The sequence below is a fragment of the Carassius gibelio genome, chromosome A24 (assembly GCF_023724105.1).
Source record: "Carassius gibelio isolate Cgi1373 ecotype wild population from Czech Republic chromosome A24, carGib1.2-hapl.c, whole genome shotgun sequence".
Classification (NCBI taxonomy): domain Eukaryota; kingdom Metazoa; phylum Chordata; class Actinopteri; order Cypriniformes; family Cyprinidae; genus Carassius; species Carassius gibelio.
In genome coordinates, this window is record NC_068394.1 from 23,841,276 (window position 1) to 23,856,340 (window position 15,065).

The following is a 15,065-nucleotide window of genomic DNA, read 5'->3' on the forward strand; positions in this document are numbered from 1 at the left end:
ATGATCTCAAGACACTGGGGATGAAAAATTGCCAGGGGATTTTTGATATCTCGAACGGTTTGCTCGTGGCGAGGCATTGAAATTATGGCGAGAAAAGAGAAACAGGAAGTGTCTAATACCATCCACATACATTTCCTGATTTTAATCAAACTTCATCAGATTATTCGTTGTATGATGTCGATCGCATATATGTGACTATTAGGAGTCAAAGTTATAGCGCCACCAACTGGCAGAAGGAAGTGTGTCATTTTCAAAATGATTTGAATTCAGCATCTTATTATTACTCGATTTGCTTCAAACTTCATCAGAATAATGTTAAAACACAGCCGATATAAATCTGCAAGGGGGATATTGATATCTAAAAAATTGTTGGCGTGGCAACATGTCAAACTGGAATACTTCTCAGGTGATTTTGAGGCAAATAACATACTTAGAATTTCACAAAACTCTGAACACACATCAGTATTTCTGATAGGAACTTAAATTGTGAATGGATTTTGGATAGCTTGAATGGTTTTGCCGTGGTGATTTTTTTAAATGACCTTACAAAGGGAATCATTATTGTATTTTTAAATTGCAGCTTCCAAACACGTCAAAGAATTTTTTCATACAGATGAAAAAGTCATTCTGAGGAAATATGCATAGTTTCACGACTTTACAACACTGTTACTGTATTACAACAATATTACTTTCTGGATAACAGAAAATTAAAAAACTGTCGGACATCTCATCTCACTCTGTCCCTCTGTTTGAGTATTCCCAGCCGGCATTTCAACGTTGAAACAATGACAGGTACCATGGTTGAATCAACGTTGAATAAACTTTCGATTTTGCAAATTGGATCAATGTTGAAATCACGACGTTGATTCACCGTTGAAATCGTGACGTTGATGTACGGTTGAAATCACAAAGCTGATTCACTGTTGAAATCCCGACGTTGAATTACCTTTCGATTTTGCAAATTGGATCAACGTTGAAATCACGATGTGGATTCACCCTTGAAATCGCGACGCTGTTTCACCGTCTTACCTGCATTACGGATGAATTAGGGTCGTGCTGCAGACCTGGGATGAAAGCTGAATGAGGTGTTGATTTTGAAAGTTAATCAACGTTGTTTCCCCGTCGTACCTTGCACCGTGTATAAATACACCTAGATCCTAGTGGGCATTTAGATCAACACGGTACATGCAAGGCTAAAAATCTAATGACTGGCAGCAATGGCTTTACAAACAACTTCAATAAACTACCACATGCTCAAAATTGTCAAACAGCAGTTTCATTTTGGAAACATACTGTATAAAACAGATGAAAATAATCCCACACTTTATTATGCAGAGTAGCCTATGCATGGAGGTAATGCTAAAAACATGTAGTAGAACAATCCAAATACAATAATATTTAAAGGTTTTTGTAAAAAAAATTGTCACATAAATGCATATTTTTTGCAGCACTTACAAGACAAACCCTTGTACCTTTAGGACTGAAACCAGTGGATCTTTTATTTGGGTGGAAAACTACAGTTTCTGTCAAAAGCATGTTTTAGTAATGTGTCTCATTACAAGAGTTGTGTACATTTGTGCAGTGAAAATGTGTTACACAGTACGAGCAGGGAACCTTCAACCAGTTGATTTCTAACGGGAACCCCCCGGACTGTGCCGTCTTTACCGTGGGGAATGCAGAATGAGATTTCTACCGCAGGGCACTCTAAAATGTTAGAACCAGCAGCCTCGTGTATATAGTGTGGTTGTGCTTCGGGTGATCCTTGAAAGTGTCCCAGCGCTAGGTCCTTTCTGATGCCATCCCCTCCACTCTCTCCCACTTGTGCACTTTCTGTACCGTCCTGTATAAACATTTACATTTAATCATTTAACAGACGATTTTATCCAAAGCGACTTACAAATAAGAACAACAGAAGTAGTCAGGTCAACAAGCGAACAACAACATTATACAAGTGCCATGACAAGTCTCAGTTAGTCTAGCACAGAATGCATAGCCAGTTTTTTTTTATATTTTTTTTATATGAAAGACAAGATATGAAGGAAACGTGCTAGCATTAGTTGGTTAAGTTCCGGTGAAAAAGAGGAGTCTTAAAATGTTTCTTGAAAATTAGTAAAGACTCAGCAGTTCGGATTGAGATTGGGAGGTCATTCCACCAGCTGGGCACAGTCCAGGAAAAGGTCAGGGAGAGTGATTTTGAACTTCTTTGGGATGGCACCACAAGGAGTCGTTCACTTGCAGAGCACAAACTTCTGGAGGGCACATAAGATTTAACCAATGAGTTTAGGTATGTTCACAATGTTTCACAATAACTTTGATATTGTGAAATATATTTAACTGAAAACTGAATGCAAAATAAATCACACAATATTTTCACTTTACAGTTCAGTAACAGTGAGGTTGGAAACAAAGTGGACAACACTATTCATTAAACACTTATTTAATGTATTCAGATGAAAATGTACAATATTAACAAATTATTCACAAGCAGTGTTTTCAGAGCCCCCAGTTACACTGTTTTAATCAGAACACTAGGAATACAGTGTAGTAAAATAAGTAAAATCTAATTCAGTAAATTTTTATTAAACTAAGTACAATCAAAACCTATCACAAAAGGTCAAAGCATCTCTAGCAGAAATGACAGTGCAATGTAGCAGATGAACAATTTCTTACCAATGTTTCAAGAACAAGCTGGATCCTTGATGACTCTACAAGGGGAAAGAAGAAAGAGTTTACTGAAAAGTTCTTAAAAAGCAGGATTTCATATTATACCATTTCTTTAAACCATTGGTTCTCAAACTTTTTATACCAAGTATCACTTCAGAAAATATTTGTTATTAAATATTAAGTTCCACCATAATGACCAACATTACATTTCAGCAGCCTAGTAGGCCAAACTATTCAGCTACAGGTCTACAGTTAAAAAATGAGGCAGTTTTATTCTAATAGGAATATTTATTGTTGTCAGACACTTTACCATGGTAAATACAGTTTGAACATTAACACTACAACTGTGCTTATACACAGGTAAATGAAAAAAAAAAAAGTTTAAGTTAAAATGTAATTTTAAATGTAATTATGTAACAAAAGTTACAAAACTGTACTGTACTTTAACTGTAACATACTTAAATGTGCAAAAAAAAACTTATTCAAAGATTAAGTTAAAATGTATTAACATTAATTAGTTTAACTTAGTGTTTCACCTGCATAACAACTAGAGGGGGCCTGACACTTTGAGAACCATGGCTTTAACAATCCTTTTTTTATTAATTCATTAAAATTATATTATTTAAATACCGACATTTGCACTTATATCCCAGCCGGCATTTCAACGTTGATTCAACGTTGAAACAACGTCAGGTACCATGGTTGAATCAACGTTGAAAAACCTTTCGATTTTGCAAATTGGATCAACGTTGAAATCACGACGTTGATTCACCGTTGAAAACGTGACGTTGATGTACGGTGGAAATCACAACGCTGATTCACTGTTGAAATCCCGACGTTGAATCAACGTTGAATAACCTTTCGATTTTGCAAATTGGATCAACGTTGAAATCGCGACGCTGTTTCACCGTCTTACCTGCATTATGGGTGAATTAGGGTCGTGCTGCAGCCCTGGGATAAAAGCTGAATAAGGTGTTGATTTTGAAAAGTTAATCAGCGTTGATAACACGACGTTGTTTCTCCGTCGTACCTTGCACCGTGTGTAAATACACCTAGATCCTAGTTGGCATTTAGATCAACAATGTACATGCAAGGCTAAAAATCTAATGACTGGCAGCAATGACTTTACACACAACTTCAATAAACGACCACATCCTCAAAATTGTCAAACAGCAGTTAAATTTTGGAAACATACTGAATAAAACAGATGAAAATAATCCCACACTTTATTATGCAGAGTATGCATGGAGGTAATGCTAAAAACATGTAGTAGAACAATCCAAATACAATAATATTTAAAGGTTTTTGTAAAATAATTTGGCACAAAAATGCATATTTTTTTCAGCACTTACAAGACAAACCCTTGAACCTTTATGACTGAAACCAGTGGATCTTTTATTTTGGTGGAAAACTACAGTTTCTGTCAAAAACATGTTTTAGTAATGTGTCTCATTTCAAGTTGTGCACATTTGTGCAGTGAAAATGTGTTGCACAGTACGAGCAGGGAACCTTCAACCAGTTGATTTCTAATGGAACCCCCCCCCCCGGACTGTGTCTTCTTTACCGTGGGGAATGCAGAATGAGATTTCTACCGCAGGGCACTCTAAACTGTTAGAACCAGCAGCCTTAGTGTATACAGTGTGGTTGTGCTTCGGGTGATCCTTGAAAGTGTCCCAGCGCTAGGTCCTTTCTGACGCCGTCCCCTCCACTCTCTCCCACTTGTGCACTTTCTGTACCTTCCTGTATAAACATTTACATTTAATCATTTAACAGACGCTTTTATCCAAAGCGACTTACAAATGAGAAGAACAGAAGCAGTCAGGTGTACAAGCGAACAACAACAGTATACAAGTGCCATGACAAGTCTCAGTTAGTCTAGTACAGAACGCATAGCCAGGTTTTTTTTTTTTTTTTTTTTTATAATATGAAAGACAAGAAAAGTGCTAGCATTAGTTGGTTAAGTTCCGGTGAAAAAGATGAGTCTTAAAATGTTTCTTGAAAATGAGTAAAGACTCAGCAGTTCGGATTGAGATTGTGAGGTCATTCCACCAGCTGGGCACGGTCCAGGAAAAGGTCCGTGAGAGTGATTGTGAACTTCTTTGGGATGGCACCACAAGGCGTCGTTCACTTGCAGAGTGCAAACTTCTGGAGGACACATAAGATTTAACCAGTTTGTTTAGGTATGTCCACAATGTTTCACAATAACTTTGATATTGTGAAATATATTTAACTGAAAACTGAATGCAAAATAAATCACACAATATTTTCACTTTACAGTTCAGTAACAGTGAGGTTGGAAACAAAGTGGACAACACTATTCATTAAACACTTATTTAGTGTATTCAGATGAAAATTTACAATATTAACAAATTATTCACAAGCAGTGTTTTCAGAACCCCCAGTTACACTGTTTTAATCAAAACACTAGTAATACAGTGTAGTAAAACAAATAAAATCTAATTCAGTAAATTTTTAATAAACTAAGTACAATCAAAACCTATCACAAAAGGTCAAAGCATCTCTAGCAGAAGTGACAGTGCAATGTAGCAGATGAACAATTTCTTACCAATGTTTCAAGAATAAACTGGATCCTCGATGACTCTACAAGGGGAAAGAAGAAATGGTTTACTGAAAAGTTCTTAAAAAGCAGGATTTCATATTATACCATTTCTTTAAACCACTGGTTCTCAAACTTTTTATACCAAGTACCACTTCAGAAAATATTTGTTATTAAATATTAAGTTGCACCATAATGACCAACATTACATTTCAGCAGCGTAGTAGGCCAAACTATTCAGCTACAGCTCTACAGTTAAAAAATGAGGCAGTTTTATTCTAATAAGAATATGAATTGTTGTCAGACACTTTACCGTGGTAAATACAGTTTGAACATTAACACTACAACTGTGCTTACATACACAGGTAAATAAAAAAAAGTTTAAATTAAAATGTACTTTTAAATGTAATTATGTAACAAAAGTTACAAAACTGTACTGTACTTTAACTCTAACATACTTAAATGTGCAAAAAAAAAAAAACTTACTCAAAGATTAAGTTAAAATATATTAACATTAATTAGTTTAATTTAGTGATTCACCTGCATAACAACTAGAGGGGGCCTGACACTTTGAGAACCATGGCTTTAAACAATCCTTTTATTTATTTATTCATTTTCATTAATTCATTAAAATTATATTATTTAAATACAGACATTTGCACTTATATGTTTCAGAAAACACTTTGAAACTATTATAAGCATACAAACATATATAACACACCTAATGCATGGGATACATATCAGGAAAATATGGGAAAATCTCTAAACCATCTCTAAATCTCTCTTACCAGCAACACATTAGGTGAGCACCTAACTTGATCAGCTGTGATAAAGCAATGCAAAAATAGACACACGGGTATTTATTCATCTGCAGATTACATGTCCTTTAAACTACCCATTTGTAAACTCTGGTAATACTTTACTATTTTCAAAAGATAATAAAGATAACGTTAGCGATTTTCTTACCTCATTTTGCCAGGATGTTTTCAGGACCTCGCAGAACACCTGACCCTTCTTGTGTTCACAGTTTTTGTTCTCCATTGACATGTCACGACTCAAATTCGCTCAAAATAAATAAAAAATGTACAGGCAAATATGAAATAATTCGGGACCGATAGAGCAGTCAGTTATAACGAGCAGCAGCTCACAGTTAGCCGCCTCACTCACAGAAAGACGACAATAACGGTCATATTTTTAAATGTAGAAAGGCGCGAACCGATTCATTGTCCAGTTTCCTGAATGACAGCCAGATTAACCAATCATGATAGAAGTAATAAAATACAACTACCAATGGGAGTTGTTTCAGTGTGATAAAGCAGCGAAATGTATATAGTTTTATTGTTGTTAATGATGATAATATTTAACATATACCTTTAGATTTTAGAATAGGTATCATGACTAAAATATTTTAAAATGCTATTAAAATAATTAATTAATTTAAATAATTTAATATAAATAATTTAAAAGCTTGTTAACCTTTAACTACCATTTAGCATTAAACATTTTTAACGTTGTTTCATTAAAACAACTGACCTTATTTCAGCCATATTTCAATGTTGAAAGTTGGTCATGTGCTGGAAGTTTTTCAACAGTTCATCTTTAAACGTTGAATCAACGTTGTTTCAACGTTGAAACCACAACTGACCTTATTTCAACCATATTTCAACATTGAAAGTTGGTCATGTGCTGGATGTTTTTCAACCATTCAGCTTTAAACGTTGAATCAACGTTGTTTCAACGTTGAAACCACAACTGACCTTATTTCAACCATATTTCAACGTTGAAGGTCGGTCATGTGCCGGCTGGGATGTTTCAGGACACACTTTGAAACTATTATAAGAATACAAACATATATAACACACCTAATGCATGGGATTCATATCAGGAAAATATGGGAAAATCTCTAAAAGACAGACATTAACACATCTAACCTACCTAACCTACCAGCAACACATTGGGTGAGCATCTAACTTGATCATCTGTGATATGGTAATACTTTACTATTTTCAAAAGATAATAAAGATAACGTTAGCGATTTTCCTACCTCATTTTGCCAGTATGTTTTCAGGATCTCGCAGAACACCTGACCCTTCTTGTGTTCACAGTTTTTGTTCTCCATTGACATGTCACGACTCAAATTCGCTCAAAATAAATAAAAAATGTACAGGCAAATATGAAATAATTCGGGACCGACCGAGCAGTCAGTTATAACGAGCAGCAGCTCACAGTTAGCCGCCTCACTCACAGAAAGACGACAATAACGGTCATATTTTTAAATGTAGAAAGACGCAAACTGATTCATTGTCCAGTTTCCTGAATGACAGCCAGATTAACCAATCATGATAGAAGTAATAAAATAAAACCACCAATGGGAGTTGTTTCAGTTTGATAAAGCAGCGAAATGTATATAGTTTTATTGTTGTTAATGATGATAATATTTAACATATACCTTTAGATTTTAGAATAGGTATCATGACTAAAATATTTTAAAATGCTATTAAAATAATAAATTAATTAATTTAAATAATTTAATATAAATAATTCAAAGCTTGTTAACCTTTTTCTACCATTTAGCATTAAACATTTTTAACGTTGTTTCATTAAAACAACTGACCTTATTTCAACCATATTTCAACATTGAAAGTTGGTCATGTGCTGGAAGTTTTTCAACCGTTCATCTTTAAACGTTGAATCAACGTTGTTTCAACGTTGAAACCACAACTGACCTTATTTCAACCATATTTCAACATTGAAAGTTGGTCATGTGCTGGATGTTTTTCAACCATTCAGCTTTAAACGTTGAATCAACGTTGTTTCAACGTTGAAACCCCAACTGACCTTATTTCAACCATATTTCAATGTTGAAGGTCGGTCATGTGCCGGCTGGGTTATGTGCTTCCATTGTCTGAGAGAAATAGCGCCCCTACAGGTTCAATTCCCGGACTTTTAGTTTCACTTTTAAATTGGTTGAAATACAAATAAATACTTAGATTTAATTCACACTGACAAGCTAAACCAACATATATGATTATTACCTTGTCAGGGCTCATTAATAATTGATGTGTGGTCAGTGATCAGTGGCAGCTCCAGACAATTTTGATTGGGGGGGGCAATGGGGGGGTCCTGGTCTTTTCAAGGGGGGTCTCATGAAAACCAACAAAAAATACAGTGGACATGGCTAATAACTGCATATTTCTGCTACTAAACAACAAAAACACCTTTGCAATGTAAACAAATGACAGGCTAAATTTGTTATTCATATCCTTCACACTGCACTTTCATGTCAGGTATATTATGCATTTTTATTGACATTGATATTTTTACATTTATTTCTAGATAGATATTATTGAGTTTACAGGCTAAAGTGGTCTTGCTGTTGTAAACACTGTTGCTTTTGTAGAAAAAATATTTGCATCACATTTAAAATATAATTATATTTTAATTCATTTCTGAATTGTTTTTATTTTTATAATGATAATTCAGAGAATGAGAAAATCTGAATAAGCCTTACCAGTGTTGTGATAATTATTTTTACGTGTTAAAAATAAATAAGTACTATAATATAATAAAAGTTTATTCAAATAACATAAAAAAGACCAGACCCCTCGATGCCTGTGAAACTTTTCTCCCTCAAACAGCACGCTAGTGTTACTTCTACACTACAGGCTACACACAGCAATATAAACAACGTATCTGCATGTTCTCACATCACATCGTTCTTGTAAAATAATAATAAGTAAATAAACACCAAAATCACTTCGCTGAGAATGAAACACCACTTACCAGCTGCCACGATGCTGAAAATATCCTCTAGCAATTAAAAAATGCGCCTGCAGCATGAGGAATCTTCCCGGTTGGATGAGGTCGTAGTCAGGTGAACGGTCATCATGTTGGTCATTTTATGTACGGCTAAATTATTATTAATAAATTGTACTAATATTATGATTGGGCGTGGGCAGGCATTCACAAAAGTTTATGTTATTACAAAAAAAAATGTGATGTAGAAGTGATGTAATGCCGTCATTGGCGATGATTGCCCTTCATTCAAGCCTTTGGTTTACCCGCGCTTATAACATTAGCACAGAATCAGTTATCATCAGCTCATCGGTTCTCGAATCCCGACAGAAACGGTTCTCGGTTCAGTGTATGAATAAATGTCGAAATAATTATTATTTATTATTGTTCTGCGTAGTTTGAAGAGAAAGATTTTTGGATCTTTATCCCGAATATATATATTTTTTAATCAGGAAGAGGCTGGGGGGTCAAATGGGGGGTCAAGGCATTTTTTGGCAGGGTCTTGAGACCCCCCAAGACCCCCCCTGGCGCCGCCGGTGGTCTCCGTTAATTGTATCAGCAACAGCTGCCACTCATTACTCATCTCCTATATAATGGCTTGTCTCACGTCTTGTGTTTGTGAGATCGTTGTTTCATGTCGTTGTGTTACCCCCGTCTGGCTTTAGTGTTAGTTTGCGTTTGGATGTCTGTGTTTTCCCTAGAACCTCATCCACTCTCCGCACGATCACTCAGCCACGGACACTTACCTTCGGCTCTATTCCCCGCAGTTCCTGTGCCACTCTCTCCTGCTGCCTCACGCCGTCAAGACCCGGACTCCTCACCTACACTCCACTTCCGGCTGGATTTCTCACCTTCCACCGTCTCCCTGGAGTGTTATCGTCTCATCGTCTTTGTGTGTCGTTGTATTGTTTATCTTCATCTCATTAAATCCTGTTAACTCGCATTTGTTTCCGGACTGTCTTTCACCAGCCGTCACAATATGGAGTCAATTCAAACACTTGAGTCAATTCCAACTGTAGATAACAGGGAGCCTGCGTGTTCACAATCTGCCTGTCAAAGAAATCAGTTGCCAGATTCACCTAATACTCAAAGAATGCCTGAATTGACTCAAACTGCATATAGAAGGGAGCCTGAGAGTGCACCCTCGGGCTGTATACGACGTTCAGTAAGAGAGAGGAAACCACCAGCATATCTTAAAGACTTTGTGTCTTAAGAAAAAGAGTATTCAGAAAAAAAAAAATAATTGTATATATTTTGGGAAAGGATGGCCTCTGAGTTAAGTGGAGGGGAAATGTTGTATGTTAAGGGTGATATTATGTTGGTCCAGTAGGGGGCGGTGGCGCAATAGGTGTGTGGGCTGTAGCACTGTTAAAAGCAGAGAAGAACGCTAAGTGTGGGGTGCTTGCGCTGTGTATTGCTGACTATAGAGATGAGTCCACATAAAGAGAGACCATTCAGAAGTTTCCGTTTTCCCTGGTATCTATGATATAACATGGCAGTTCAGGTTTGTCTTTCTTTAAGGCTCTGAAGAGCTTCAGGCTGATGGCTGAGTTTTCGGCCCATAGGGCTAGCACAGAGTCAGGTAATGTCATGCCTTGAATGTCTATAACTGTCATCAGTTGAAAGCCATTTAAGCTTGGTTCTGTGGTTTTGAATGCGCACAGAAGAGATGTTTGACTCTTGCCATGTGGCACCAAGTTTGATACTTGCTTTGGTCTTGAGCTTGAGTTTTCGCTCAGTGAGCTGGAACCAGTGTCTGTGACTTGACACTGCACTTCTGTGGAAAATTGAGAGTGAAAGGGAAGGGGCTCCCGAACTTGGGCCAATATCTTTAGGTGCTTAAAGTCTATTAAAAGCTCAAAGCGATTCAGCAGGACTTTGCCGATGAGAACGGGGTATGTGTCCAACGGCGAGATGTACACAGGGCGTCAATGATCAATGTTCCAACCGCAGTCCCGTGTGGGAATAGGCTTAAACGTTGAGTGCACACTTTTGAAGTCAGAGTTCCACTGGTTCTTTTGGTTCTTTCTTGAATTTCTTCTAAGAGCTGAGTGGACATTAGGGTGATGTTGTCTCCCATGTCTACTAGTGCCTCTAGTTTGACATGGTGTTCTAGCATGATGGAGCGATATAACTTCCTTGCCACACCTTTCTTGATGAGGTCACCCAGAAGTTGAGGAACTGGATTTTGGGTTGAGACAGGTAGAGTGTTGTGGTTTATTTGCTGTTGCTCGCAGGGGTGACAGACAACCAAGATGGCGCTTTCTGGTACTTGAGTGGTTCCATCCTCCTCTGGTTGTTGGAAGTTTCCGTGGCATGAGTTGACATGTGTCTGATCAGGTTCTGAATCTGTTGCTAGGCATTCAGGTTCAGTCTCTTGTTTCCTTGACAATGTTGTTATGGCAGCATTACTTGTTGTGTTTTGAGGGTGGTGAGTGTGAGAGAGGTGGTTATTGCTCTGGTTGATGTGTACCAGGTGGTCGCTGTTCCCTTGCTTCGCTGAATCTGACTTGTCTTTCTTTTCCCATTTCCTGTCCTCTTCATTGTGTTTGAAGAATTCTTTCATGAACATCTGCACAATTTCTTGTGAACTGATACCTGGTGTAGTCTGTGGTTCTTGTGTGGACTCAGAGTGGGGTTGGTCTGATTGATGCCTGGGTGGATTTCGTCTTCGACCCCTTGGGCTAGTTGTTCCTGGGGGTGTGGGTCACTTTCCTTTAGACGACCAGTTGGCCTCCCACGAACCTTTTCCTCTTGAGTTTCCATACGACTGTGTCTGGTTCCTTGAATTATCCCAGCGGTTTTCGTGCGGCCATATGGCTGGTCCCATGATCTCTCCCAGTGGTGTCCAGACGCGTGTGGTGGGTCTCGTTGCTTGTGCCAGTGATTGTTTGGTTGTTTTGGTCTGACACTGACATGAGAGTCCTGTTCTTTTCTGATGCTTGGTGCTTTTGTGATGCTGGGTGCCCTCTAGGACTAATCCTTGATGTTGAGTATTGAAATCACAAACTGCTGGTGGTTTGGTTCCCTTTTCTGAGGCCAACTTTTGTTTGCCATAGGCTTTGTGGGCCAAATCCCTCAACTGTTGTGTAGTCATTGTGCGAGGGCAGGCCATGACGCCTAGGTGGTGTCTTACTGCAGGGTGGAGGTTTCTCAGGAAGAAGGTTTTGAAGTTTAAGTCCTCCTCCATGTTGGGTTCATTGTGTGCACCAAAGTATGCTTGTCTGAGTCTGTTGTAAAAGGCTTAGGGTGTCTCATGCCAGCCTTGTTTGTTTTTACAGGGAGGCCACCAGCCCTTGGTCTGCCTCTGGGTCTGCAAATTCTTTAATTAGGGCTTCTCGGAGGAGATGGAAGTCTGACTTGGTGTGTGTAGGCTGTCTATCCAAAAAACTTTGCACCTGAGGACTGGATGTTGTTCAAAGCAAATGGAGTCTGTCTCTGTCTGTCTGCAGTTTGAGTTAACACACCTAAATAAAACAATGTCGAAAGGGAGTTGTTTCCACTTTATCATTAAACTCGCAGAGTGTTTTATCTATACATTAATGTCAATAAATATATACATACATTACTGCTCCAACTGAAGATAGGAGAAGAGAAGGGAAAATGGAGCAGAAGGGAAAACAATACTGGCAATAGGAGATTTTGAAAACAAAATTAATTAAAATTAAAAGAAAAATAAAATAATAGAAAAGAAAAAGAAAATTAATGTAAAATTAAAAGTAAATAAACAAAATTTTAATTATTGTCGTTTCTTTATTTAAAACAAATGAACGATGAAGTTCCTTGTTATTTATTTAAAAGAAATGAGACTGACAGTGTAATCCAAGTGTCTGGTCTCGGTTTCCCTGGGTGTCCACTAGTGGTCTCAATTCCTCATAGGCACCTCACCCCAGGCACTACAATTCCCACAAAGCCTTGTCCCTTCATCACAGTAATTGCACTCCTATTACTCCTGTTACTGCACTCAGGTGTCTTCACTTGATAGTCATTACCTTGCCTATATAATCCGGTCTGTTTCCATTGGTTTTCATGGAGTCCTTTCTTTCCGTCACCCAGTTTCCTCGTCTTCCGAGTTCCTGTTCCTGTTCCCGTTCCGGTTCCCATTCCCGTTCCTTCCCTGTTTGTTATTGTTGGATGGATATATGGTTTTGACCCCTGCTTGTTGATTTCTCTTTGGATTACCCATTAAAACCCATACTACGATTGGATCTCTTGTCTCCTGCGTTTCACTGGGTCTCTGATCATAACAGAAGGACTCCATCCATGTCGAGATCCAGTAGGGCGAAATATTTAAAATTAACCACCCTCCGCCAAGAGGGCAATGAGGTGGGTGCCATGGCACAAATGTTCTGGTCCCTAGCTGAGGGGATGGGATATAATTATGTTGCCCTAAAGGACACTTTCAACACCGGACTGGATGACCGGTTCCTCAAATTAAAATGGAGCAGTTGGACGCCTGTAATTTCTGGGAGTGGGTATTTTATTTACAACATCGGTCTATCATTAACATTTGTTTCTCTGGATAATGTTACATGAAGCACCATTACTTCAAACAAGTTATACTTGAAGCCTGCCCTCTGAGAAATCCTGAAAATGTTGTTATAAATTGAAGCAACACCTCCACCTTTGCCTTTTAGACGTGGCTCATGTTTATAACAGTAATCTTGGGGGGTGGACTCATTTAAAATAATGTAATCATCAGGTTTTAGCCAGATTTCTTTTAAACAGAGGACATCTATATTGATCAGTGATCATATTATTTACAAAAAGTGTTTTCATAGAAAGGGATCTGATATTCAATAAGCCAAGCTTTATCATTTGTTTATCCATATTGCTTCTGTTTTTTATTTGTTGAACCTCAATTAAATTCTTAATCTTAACTTGGTTTGGACGTTTTTTGTCTTTTCTAGTTCGGGGAACAGACACAGTCTCTATAGTGTGATATCTAGGTGAAAGAGTCTCTGTGTGCTGAGAATTAACTGACCTCTGTGACGGGAGGCAGCTAGCAGATGGTCGGTTTAGCCAGTCTGTCTGCTTCCTGACCTGGGCCCCAGTTAGTCAAGTATAAACACTAAGACTATTTGCCATATTTCTAGAGAGAAGAGTGGCGCCACCCCAGGAGGGATGAAGACCATCTCTTTTCAACAGGTCAGGTCTGCCCCAAAAGCTCGTCCAATTGTCTATGAATCCCATGTTATTCTGTGGGAACCACTTACACATCCAGCCATTGAGTGATGACAATCTGCTATGCATCTCGTCACCACGGTAAGCAGGGAGGGGACCAGAGCATATTACAGTGTCTGACATCGTGCTTGCAAGTTCACACACCTCTTTAATGTTATTTTTAGTGATCTCCGACTGACGAAGTCGAACATCATTTGCGCCGGCATGAATAACAATCTTACTGTATTTACGTTTAGCATTAGCCAGCACTTTCAAATTTGCCAAGATGTCAGGTGCTATGGCTCCCGGTAAACATTTGACTATGGTGGCTGGTGTCTCTATATTCTCGTTCCGTACAATAGAATCACCAATAACTAGAGCACTTTCATCAGGTTTCTCAGTGGGTGCTTCTCTGAGTGGGGAGAACCTGTTTAATGTTTTGATCGGAACAGAAGAGCGGTATTTTGACCCACGACTACGCTGCCTCACCTTCACCCAGTTGCCCTGCTGCAGGGGCTCTGTTTCCGGAACCGAACAATGTACAGGAATCCCTGAGCTAGACGCATCCAAAGCCGTATCTAGAGCCCTAACATTCTTACTGTCCTCAATTAAAGTTTGGATGTGTCTCTCTAATTCTGAAATCGGTAACACTTTAGAATAAGGTTCCATTAGTTAATGTTAGTTAACTACTTTCGTTAACATGAACTAAGCAAGAACAATCCTTCTACAGCATTTATAAGTCTTAGTTCATGTTAATTTCAACATTTACTAATGCATTATTTAAATCAAAAGTTGTGCTTGTTAACATTAGTTAATGCACTGTGAATTACCATGAACTAACAATGAATAACTGTATTTTCATTAACTAACATTAACGAAGATGAAT

The 15,065-nt window shown here is 38.1% G+C and overlaps 1 long non-coding RNA gene across 1 annotated transcript; it reads right to left on the reverse strand.

The window, feature by feature from the left end:
* Positions 1 to 3,881: 3,881 nt before the first annotated feature.
* Positions 3,882 to 8,022, reverse strand: LOC127946043 (uncharacterized). The gene is made up of 4 exons (XR_008151001.1): positions 7,779 to 8,022; positions 6,188 to 6,697; positions 5,231 to 5,265; positions 3,882 to 4,809 (listed from the first exon to the last, which is right to left on the reverse strand). It is a non-coding gene; the product is annotated as an uncharacterized LOC127946043 (long non-coding RNA).
* Positions 8,023 to 15,065: the final 7,043 nt, after the last annotated feature.